Source organism: Pseudophryne corroboree, chromosome 12, assembly GCF_028390025.1.
Source record: "Pseudophryne corroboree isolate aPseCor3 chromosome 12, aPseCor3.hap2, whole genome shotgun sequence".
Taxonomy (NCBI): domain Eukaryota; kingdom Metazoa; phylum Chordata; class Amphibia; order Anura; family Myobatrachidae; genus Pseudophryne; species Pseudophryne corroboree.
In genome coordinates this window covers 145,110,648-145,121,481 of record NC_086455.1, presented here as the reverse complement: position 1 = coordinate 145,121,481, position 10,834 = coordinate 145,110,648, and the positions used below count along the sequence as shown (strand labels likewise).

The following is a 10,834-nucleotide window of genomic DNA, read 5'->3' as shown; positions in this document are numbered from 1 at the left end:
ATTCCAAGTTGATCGCAGCAGGAATTTTGTTAGCAGTTGGGCAAAACCATGTGCTCTGCAGGGGAGGCAGATATAACATGTGCAGAGAGAGTTAGATTTGGGTGTGGTGTGTTCAATCTGCAATCTAATTTGCAGTGTAAAAATAAAGCAGCCAGTATTTACCCTGCACAGAAACAAAATAACCCACCCAAATCGAACTCTTTCTGCACATGTTATATCTGCCTCCCCTGCAGTGCACATGGTTTTGCCCAACTGCTAACAAAATTCCTGCTGCGATCAACTTGGAATTACCCCCAATGTTCCAGAAAAGATGAACTTTCTGAACCTTCCCTTGTCTCTCCCTCTCCGATTTCTACCCCATTCCACCTCTCCAGGTTGTGAGTGTAACTTGCCGCAATATCTGGAGACAGACGTATGTCGGTATGTGTTTACCTGGGTAGATATAAAATAACAAATTATACTTTCTCAGTGAACCCACATATCAAAACATTTGAAAACCACTCTGGTCAGTGAACGGAGGTAAGCTTGAGGTCATCAGATGGTTAAGACAAAGGACAATTACAAGTAATTACTTGTTTTACTGAGGATAATTACAGAGGGACATTTATGATTTGAAAACTGGCGAATTGGCGCTTTTACTTTCTAAGCTGCAGGAACACATCTAAATTTGTTGTGTGTCAGTTTTCATAAATGAACCTCAAGGGAAAAAGGAAGAATAATCCAGAAAACTGCTGTATTTTTAATTCAGTTTCAAAGCACTTTATCCATGATTACCAAACCTTAACACCCAGCGGTATTCTGAGGAAGGCCAAATTCTATGATGGGTAACTCTTCCCTAGTTGTCTCACACAGGTCTCTAGTATCTATCTGGCTGCCCATACGCCAGCCCTGCTGATGACCTTGAGTTCACATCCCAGTCTGAAAAAGAGAAAAAATGTGTTTGCAATTTATAAGGTCAGCTGAGCAGGTGGTCAATGTCCAATGCAATCCTGACCTATTAGCACGCACATGCTTTCATCAAGCAGCCATTTGTAACGTGGCATCTTTCATGATAGTCTTTGCAAACAGATCCTTCTTCACTTCCTCAAATCAGATAACAAATAAGGTGAAGTTTAAGTGGACATATAAAGATACCCAGAGGAAATAGTGTTTTATAAATGGTCTTTTAAATGTCTTACATATTTACAGCATCCTGTCGCCAACAAATCTGTGAAATCCAAAAATGTCACAATAATCAGGAAGGGCATCTTCATATAGGCAGTGGGCACTGCAAGGAGCACTGCTATACAATTTCAGGGGGAAGAGGATTCCTGAGGTAATATAGACAGAGGGTGTTTTAATTCTAATTGAATAGATTATACTTCTTAGAATTGCAGGAAAACATCCTGGAAATTCAGATTAATAATAGTTCATATGCTGCAACCAGTTTCGGACTGGAGCATGAAGGGCCCACCGGGGGTATGCAGTGGTAGGGGCCCATGATTAGAGGTGTGGCCAGCCTCCAAAGGGGGTGTGGCCAGCTACCGCAGAGGTTAGGCTAACCATTAGAGAGTACCTGGTCTGGACTCCTTGATAATTTATATAGTAATTAATGCTAGTGCATGCATGATAATGTGCCAGATTAATGACAGCAATGTACTGTAGAGAATACATCATAATCCTGTGCAGTATAAGGTAACATATGTATAATATATAATTCAAGTGCAGGGCCGGATCTAGGAGGGGCGTAGGGGGCGACCGCCCACCCCCTAACACAGTCATAGCCACACCCACTTTTGAGCAGAAGAGAGTTCTCCGGGGAGAGCCTGAGGCAGAACGATGTGCTGCAGCTTATACCACAGCTGCACAGAGGAGCCAGGACAGCAAGGGTTACAGAGCATTTGCCCCTCGCTTGCTGGTGTGTGTGTACTAGGGCTAATAAATACAATTACCCCATAGCACAGTCACATGTACATAGAACAATCACAAAGCTCCATCTCAGTCTCACTCAAAAAGTTCAGTCAGAATTGAGAGAGGAGTTAGGATTGCAGATGGGAGGAGTTGGGACTGTAGAGGGAGGAGTCAAGATTAAACCGTAAACCGCCCCCCCCCTAAAGAAAAGTCTAGATCCGTCCCTGTTCAAGTGCACAGTCTAGAACCTGATCCCTAGAGGAGGAGGGCCCCCCAGGCAGTGGGGCCTACCGGTGGTTTCCCCTGTTCTCCTGTGGGCCAGTCCGGGCCTGGCTGCAACTACATATTACAATGACTTCAGAATGAAATGGATCTGTTATCTTTACCGCACGTTGGGATCCCGGCTGTCTTAATACCGACGCTGGGATCCTGACAAGACCACCATACGGCCACTGGAATACCGGCGAGGTAGGTGATTCCCCCTCTATAGGTGTCCACAACAGAATAAAACCTGTGGCGAGCAAAGCTCACCACTGAGCCCGCAAGGGGCATCATTGTGCTCACCCCCCTGCCAGCATGCTTCCGCATGGGATGCTGGTGTCGGTATGCTGACATTCAGCATCCCCCATGCGGTGGGATCACATCCCGATCCCATTTGGCAGATAGATAATGGTCCAGCACACAGAGGGCCTAATTCTTAGATGCAAAGTGCCCGCAAGTGCAGATGGCAGCGTCAGGCAGGTTTACTACCATCAAGGTGCGTCTGTATGGACTGGCGCATGTGCAATCTATAAATATTTGCAGAATGCACCCACTTTTTTTTAGTTGTGTCCAATTTAGAATCATGTCCAGAATGGCTTATAGCTGACTTGTCACTTTAAAGCCATGTCCGTGCGGACTCATTCCGGATCCTGGGATCCAAATCCCCAGACAGCTACTAAGAACTCCCATTTTGTCTATTAGTGACTACTCATGTCAATGAGTGATATTATTTAAGTCCGGAAGCCGCACTGGAGACGGGCACTGAATGAGCAGTAGGTGGAGGTGAGCAGCCGCTGTGGTTATTATGAATCTATACAACGCACACATCCTACCTCTCCACGTTGGTTTTGTGGCTTTATGTGAACACCCTCAGGGTTTTAGTTCTGCTCTGTGGATCATGGGAGATAAAATAAAAGATGAGGACGGGATAGTTACAAACATCAGTCCCCCTCATTCACTGCTCTAGGAACTTGTATTCTGCAATTGTGACCTCCAGCAGGAAGACAGCCTGGGAATAGAGGATGGAGTAACACCTGCATCTGTATTGAAAGTCATGACATTTCAGAAGAGCCTGTGGAGGGAGGTGACATCACATATTGCTCAGACACATAGTACAAATAAGCCTCTTACCTCCTCGCATTCCACTACTTGCAGGCTGCACATTAACCCTTCCACTCCCAATATAGGCAATAACATTTCGATAAAGAGTTATAAGAGTACCTTTTATGCAATAGGAATAATATTTGCCTTTTATTATAGTATTTCCCACACACACAAAAAATATATATTTTTTTGCCATAGTTATCCTTTACTTATGAAGCGCCTACATATCATGCAGCAAAGATAATTAAGGGGAACATGCTACAAACAAACTAAGGGCCTAATTCAGACCTGATCGCTGTGCTGCAAATTACATTGTCCTATGATCAGATAGTCGCCGCCCAGGTCATAGGCAAATGCAGGGGGGGGGGGGGGGTTTCTGGTTGCCGGGAAACCCCCCTCCTCTTGGCAAGTGGCTCAAATTATGACAATTGCAATGGTATATAATACAATTACTAGAGCTGCCTCCACATCATGCAGTTTAAGCTGCTGCACATGCCTAGGGATAGAAGCTTCTTCTGCTTCTGAGGATCAATCAGTGCACTGGACCAGAGAGTAGCTACTAAGAAGAAGAGACAGGAGCCTTACAATGAGGTGGGAGAATGTGTGCTTAGAAAGTGCAGTACAGGTTCTATAATATTTGTGTATTTATTATGGTATGTTTAACCTTTTCCTGACCACTTACATTATCTTAATTATATAAAATATGTTTGATACAGCCTATACTATAGATCTTCTATAGTGTTAAATATTAATATTGTATTCCATGCTCCGCAGAGTGGGATATTGTGGATTGTATTTGGAAACCCCCCTCTAGAAATCCTGCGTTTGCCACTGCAGGTGGAGTGAAAATTTGCCCAGTGCAAGTGTGCGATTGCATGTGTACTCTGTGCAAAAATTCCCCTCAGTCAGTGGACAGCTGCAAAAACGTTTGCATCACACTCACCATCGAATGTTTTTCCCATTCTGTGCAGTCTGTGCATAGCTCACTAGATACTCCATCAGTGCGAAGGAATCAGGCTGATGGGGTCCGGAACTGACGTCACACACCCGCCCTGAAAGCGCTTGGGAACGCCTGTTACCACCCACAAACGTCCTCTTCCTGTCAATCACCTTGCGTACAGCCATGCCATCGAAATTTTCGCATCATCCTGATGCTGTTTGGCACGCGCAGTAGTTCGATAATTGCCCGCTGTGCGAAAACGCAATCAGATCTGAATCGGGTCCTATGTACAAGAACATGGGGGGTCATTCCGAGTTAATCACTCGCTAGCAGTTTTTAGCAGCCGTGCACACGCTATGCCGCCGCCCACTGGGAGTGTATTTTATCTAGCAGAAGTGCGCACAAAATGATCGCAGAGCGGATGCAAACATTTTTTGTGCAGTTTCAGAGTAGCTTCAGACCTACTCAGCGCTTGCGATCACTTCAGACTGTTCAGTTCCTGTTTTGACGTCACGAACACGCCCTGCGTTCACCCAGCCACGCCTGCGTTTTTCCTGGCACTCCTGCGTTTTTTTGAACACTCCCTGAAAACGGTCAGTTGACACCCAGAAACGCCCACTTCCTGTCAATCACTCTGCCGCCAGCAGTGCGACTGAAAAGCTTCGCTAGACCTTGTGAGAAACTACAACGGCCGTTGTGAAAGTACGTCGCGCGTGCGCATTGCGCCGCATACGCATGCGCAGAAGTGCCGTTTTTTTTTTCATCATCGATGCGCAGCGAACATTTTCCGCTAGCGATCAACTCGGAATGACCCCCATGAAACAGAACACATGAGCTTACAGTCTAAAAGCTGTGGGGGTACACTTGATACAGAAGGTGGCAGAAGAACAATTGAAGCTGTTAGCGGTTGTTATGAAGTTCTGGCCAGACAATAGAACCCATCTCTTGCTGTTCATTGCTAAAAGGGCATTATGATGCGGGCGGCTTATGTTACTTTATCAGGATATTTAGCAATGCAGCATGGCTCTTACTGACTACTGAAGCTAAATGAATAAAAACATTCTGCACGTATTTTACAAGCATTAAGTAACTCATTTTGCCAGCTCCTGTCAAACAGAGGAGAAAATTGTTGCTAAATTCATTCACTTCATTGCGCAAAGAGGTGTCCCCTTTTGTTAACCTCCGATGACACATTTAAGTTGCTGCATACATTGTAAAAAAGTCAAGTGTATGATCTGCACATGAAGATGACTGCTCACTGTGAGCCTTCTATGCAAACTGTCACAGACACACAAATACCGAGGACTACAATAGCTAGAAAATCTCTGTAGAAATGAGGAACATTTTAGCTGTCTGTCTGAGCAGTTTTACTCGCACATCATCCACCTGTCCCTGGATAACCTATGTGGCATATGATATGAAGTACTGGATCTATAGTTTTATTTAGTATTTTTTTCTTAATTGGTTTTTGTGCATAACAGACCAAAGCCAAACTCAAATTGACTAGGGCCCTCATTCCGAGTTGTTCGCTCGCTAACTACTTTTAGCAGCAGTGCACACGCTAGGCCGCCGCCCTCTGGGAGTGTATCTTAGCTTAGCAGAAGTGCGAATGAAAGATTAGCAGAACTGCTAGTAAAAATTTTCATGCAGTTTCTGAGCAGCTCCAGACCTTGCGATCACCTCAGTCAGTTTAGTTCCTGCTTTCACGTCACAAACATGCCCTGCATTCAGCCAGCCACTCCCCCATTTCCCCAGGCACGCCTGCGTTTTAACCTGACATACCTGCGTTTTTTAGCACACTCCCGGAAAACGGCCAGTTACCACCCAGAAACACCCACTTCCTGTCAATCACTCACCGATCAACAGAGCGACAGAAAAGCGTAGCTCGACCTTGTGTAAAACTGCATAGTTTTGTGTGAAAGTACTTTGCGCGTGCGTACTGCGGCCCGTACGCATGCGCAGAAATGCAGTTTTTTCCCCCTAATCGCCGCGCTGCGACCGAAAGCAGCTATCGATCAACTTGGAATGAGGGCCATAGTGACTTCAGTAAATATTGTTCAGCACCTCTAAGATGTAAATCTACTAAGCGGTAGCTTTACAAATGCGCTGGCAGTCGTCCGTTCCGATTTAAAACGGCAATAATGTAAAATGCAAAATCAGGATTGCTTTACACTTAATACTACTGCCCCTTTAAATCCTGCAGCCAGAACAGCCACCACCAAGAAATATACAGCTAAGACTATTATCCAACACTGAGAATTCTGTTAAGAGGTTCAACACTAAAGCTGGATACGCACTTTTGCGATCACTCAGCTGCTCGGGTAAATGCTCCTGATCAGCCGAGTGGGAATAATTCAGATGTGGACGCAGTAGCAATCATTCTGTATGTTGATGCAACAGGAGGCGACTATTATAAGTAGATACCTCGTGCTGCAGGAGTGATCTGACCTGCGTCACTGACTCATCATCAGGTGGCTTGCGGCACCCATGGGTATGCATAAGCCATCCGTCGCAGAGGCCAGGAAATCTCTGTTCAACGTAGAGGATCCCTGGCCCCTTACCGCTCCCCTAAATGGCAGCTGCACGCCTATATTTTCACAAATGCAGTCGGCCTTTCCCCCCCTTCCCCTCCCCTCCCCACCCCTTTCCCCAAACGGCGTCAGACTGTCAATCACTGAACGGGTGTTGCACATGAGCAAAGTACCAAAACTCGATACTTTGTACATCAGGAAGCAGATCCAACAGGATCTGAATGAGGACCAGTGTAGCCAGCTTGAACCCCTAGTAATGGCTTAGTGTATAGAGGCTTTTGTTGGATCGGGAGTTTGGCCAACAAATACTTAACATTGCATAAGATGCGACCTCCCAATCCCGACCATTGCAGGAGCATTATAAGCCGTTTATCGCCTAAAGCTCCTGCATCGCTCCTGCATCTAGACTGTACAGGTGGATTGTATAGGTGTGTACCCAGCTTAAATCCGAGTACACACTTTTGTAAGACAAGTCCATACCAGAACATAGTTAAAGAGGTTCTGTACTTTGACTACTGCTTGAAGAAAAAGCCATTTCAAATTTCACAAGAATAGTTTTGCAGAAGCAATGTGCCATTACACTCAGTAGCGGATCTTGCTACGGGCACACAGGATTTTTGCCCGGGGCGCCGCCTTCCAGAGGGCACCGCCGCCATAGCAAGATCCGCTACTGTTGGTCAGTGCCCCCCCGGTGCTGTGAAGGAAACTAGACGCTACCCGTCTAGTTTCCCTTCGTGGAGAGGACCTTTGCTGTGCGGTGCGCGATGACGTCATTGCGCACTGCACAGCATTGTGGAACCGGCACATAGACGCTAGGGGTCATAATTGACCTATAGTGTCTATGCTGTGCTGTGGGAGAGACGTCATGACGTCTCTCCCATAGATCAGAGGAGCGGCGTCGGCGGAGGTCAGCAGCGGTCTGCAATCAGGAGCGGGAATAGTAAGTATTAATTCATTTTTTATTTTATTTTTGTAAGCAGCGCTACTCAACTTGGGGCACAACTCTACTGGGGACACAAATGGGGGCACAACTCTTCAGGGGGCACAACTGACCACACCCCTGTATGAAGCAACACCCGTATTTTCACCCAGGGCACCACAAGGGCTAGAATCGGCCCTGATTACACTGGCTAAACAGAATAATACTGCTTTCTACAGATTATATGGACACAGTCTACTCTTTAATGTACCATGGTAAGGATTTGTTGCAGATTTACTCTAAGGTGCTTCTACTGCTGAGAAATGACTATTGAAAATAATTTCTGCAAAGTACTTTTTTAGTAAACTGTTAATTTCTATTTTCTAGTAAATATTTCAGGATGTATTTGTTAAAGGGGTTGTAATTGTAAAGTTATACACAACCCACCTATCCAACCTGTAGAAAATAGGTGGTGGGATAATGTATAGCTAAACCGCTTTCCCAACGCTATCACGGGTCGCACCCTGGAATTGTACACAGGTCCTTCCCGTGTGTGACCCGCCATGAGACCCCTTTCAGACTGACAACGCGACCCAGCAAAATGCCAGGTCGTGTTTCCATCGGGGGCGGGAGCGGAGGCGTCGTCTGCGTTATCGGGGGCAGAGGAGGCGCCTGGAGATGAGATCTTCTCCACGCCGCCTCCTCCATAGTGTGAACACGACACCTGGCCCAGTAATAACCCGGGAATAAGCCTGCTTTATTCTTGGGTTGAAATACTTGGTCAGGTGACCCGGGAAATCGGGACTTACCCCTTTCACACCACACATCGTCGACCCCGCAATATACCGGGTTGTTTGTGCGGTGTGAAGGGGGAATAGATAGTGGGAACACTCCCATTACTTGGACACATAACCTAGAGCTGGAAAACATTGGTGTTGTGACTGACTCAATACCATTTACTACACGGATGTAATTGGCTTCAAGGGCGTCTAACTAAAATTAATTAGAAAACCATATAAGGATAATTAAATTAAATATGATTTTACATATATATATATATATATATATATATATACAGTCCAGCGGCACTCCTCCCGAATCCGATGCGTGTATAGCAGCGTGTAGACGCCGGTGCCCTCCGTAGGAACCATGCAATTCCCCAAATTCAGCAACCAATTCGGCGGCACTCACGGCAAAGAACGACAAGAATCAGCTCTGGGGCCCCAGAGCTGATTCTTGTCGTTCTTTGCCGTGAGTGCCGCCGAATTGGTTGCTATATATATATATATATATATATATATATATATACATATATATTATATCAGAGGTTCTCACACGCAGTCCTCAAGGCAACCCCATGGTCCAAGTTTTAAGTTTATCCATGCTTGGCCACAGGTGACTTAATTAGCAGCTCAGTCAATTTGATTTATCCATCTGTTCTAAGCCATGAACTGTTGGGGTGCCTTGAGGAGCACGTTTGAGAAACTCTGATATATATATATATATATATATATATTTATTACAATATGTAAAGAGTGCATACCGTAGTCACTATCTGTAGAGCAGGCATAGACTTAGGGGGGGATTTCTAGTTGCCCAGAAACCCCCCCACTCAGACTGAGTTGGGTGGGTGCTTGATTAACAGGCTAGTCCCTCCCCTAAAACATGGCATCTTCTTGAAGCCACAGATTGTACTGGTCCATTCCTCCCTTCCTCTCTTTTTCCCATCTCTCCCCTGCTGAGTGCTGATACCATATGACTTATGGGGGGCACATGAGACAACATGTGCCATCACCCCACATGTGCAGGAAAGACAAACAGAAGAGTCTGTCTCTGCAGTGCTGGATAGAAGGTAAGTGAGGGGAAGAGGATCATCATCTAATTTAGGTAGGTGCGTGGGCTAATAATTTAATGGTGTGAACTTGAAGTAATATTTAATAGTGCGGTGGTTTTGGGAGGAGAATTATTTTATTAAATGTGAATGCTGATTTTTAATGTCTGTGGTATTTGGGGAAAATAGATATACAGTATAAAGTACAGATAAATATTCTGGGGGACTGTGAGCCAAAGATGAATCCTGGGACCCTTTCCAGGGAACTGGGTGGAATGACGACCCTCAGAGTACCCAGGATGCCTCACACTCTAATGGGCCCTACACACTGGCCGATATCACTGCACGATATGAACGATCTCGTTCATTAATGAACGAGATAACGTTCATATCGTGCAGTGTGGAGGCACCAGCGATGAACGATGCGCGGCCCCGCGCTCGTTCATCGCTGGTGCCATGTCGGCTATGCATGCAGGCCAATATGGACGAGATCGTCCATATTTGCCTTCAAGTCTACGGAGCCGGGTGACGGGGGGAGTGAAGAAACTTCACTCCCCCCGTCACTGCCCCCCCGCCACCGGGTCGCCTGTCGGTCGTATCCGCCGTCGGGCAGCTCGGCGGCGGATCGGCCAATGTGTAGGGCCTATAAAGATGCAGACTCTGGTCTCGCCACTCCTAGAAAACAGGGGTGGCACCCCTATTTTGAAAAATGCTGCCAAGCTGCACCAATTCCCTGCCCCCAAATGCCCAAAGCCTGTCAATCAGGCTGTGGCTCAGGCGGCACCACGTGCAATCACGCAGGACCTTATACTGCACATTTCCGGATTAGATCTTGTACATGCGCAGGCATGCCACCATCGGAGATGTATGTAAACAATCGGGGTTTATGTACAGTACATCGCTGAATCAGGCCTAAAGCATTTAAATAAGCTGTTATAATGCAATTAGAGTATTTATTTGCATGAGATTCCAGCTAGTCTTTATTCTGAGCCAACCAGGTACCTCCTCCTGCAGCTTCTCCAGCCTTGGTGTCAACAAACTGCAATGAAGTGGAAGAGGAGGTGGCCACAGAGTGGTCTGGAAACAGCAGAGAGGGTGGCTCGGGATAGGGTGGCAGCGGTGTACAAAATGGCGGTTAGTCTAAACAGCATATTGGCTTAAGCAGAAGGTGGTTTATTAACTAGGTAGAAAACGGGAATAGGTAACACAGGGTTAACAGCAGGTACAGGTTGTAAGGATTCCCAGTTGCAGCTAGGAGCTTTAGGGTTATATTGGGCATTGTGGTGCAATGTAGTACACACACTGTAAGGATACTTATGCACAAGTGTGGAAGCAGGGTTATGAATATCAATAGTAGC

The 10,834-nt window shown here is 46.1% G+C and overlaps 1 long non-coding RNA gene across 1 annotated transcript in view; it reads right to left on the bottom strand.

Moving 5' to 3' along the window:
• Positions 1–727: 727 nt before the first annotated feature.
• LOC134980507 (uncharacterized) overlaps positions 728–10,834 on the bottom strand; it is a 72,699-nt gene continuing 62,592 nt past the window's right edge. Inside the window, exon 4 of the long non-coding RNA XR_010190418.1 lies at positions 728–918. This is a non-coding gene — a long non-coding RNA (uncharacterized LOC134980507). The remainder of the gene's footprint in view (positions 919–10,834) is intronic.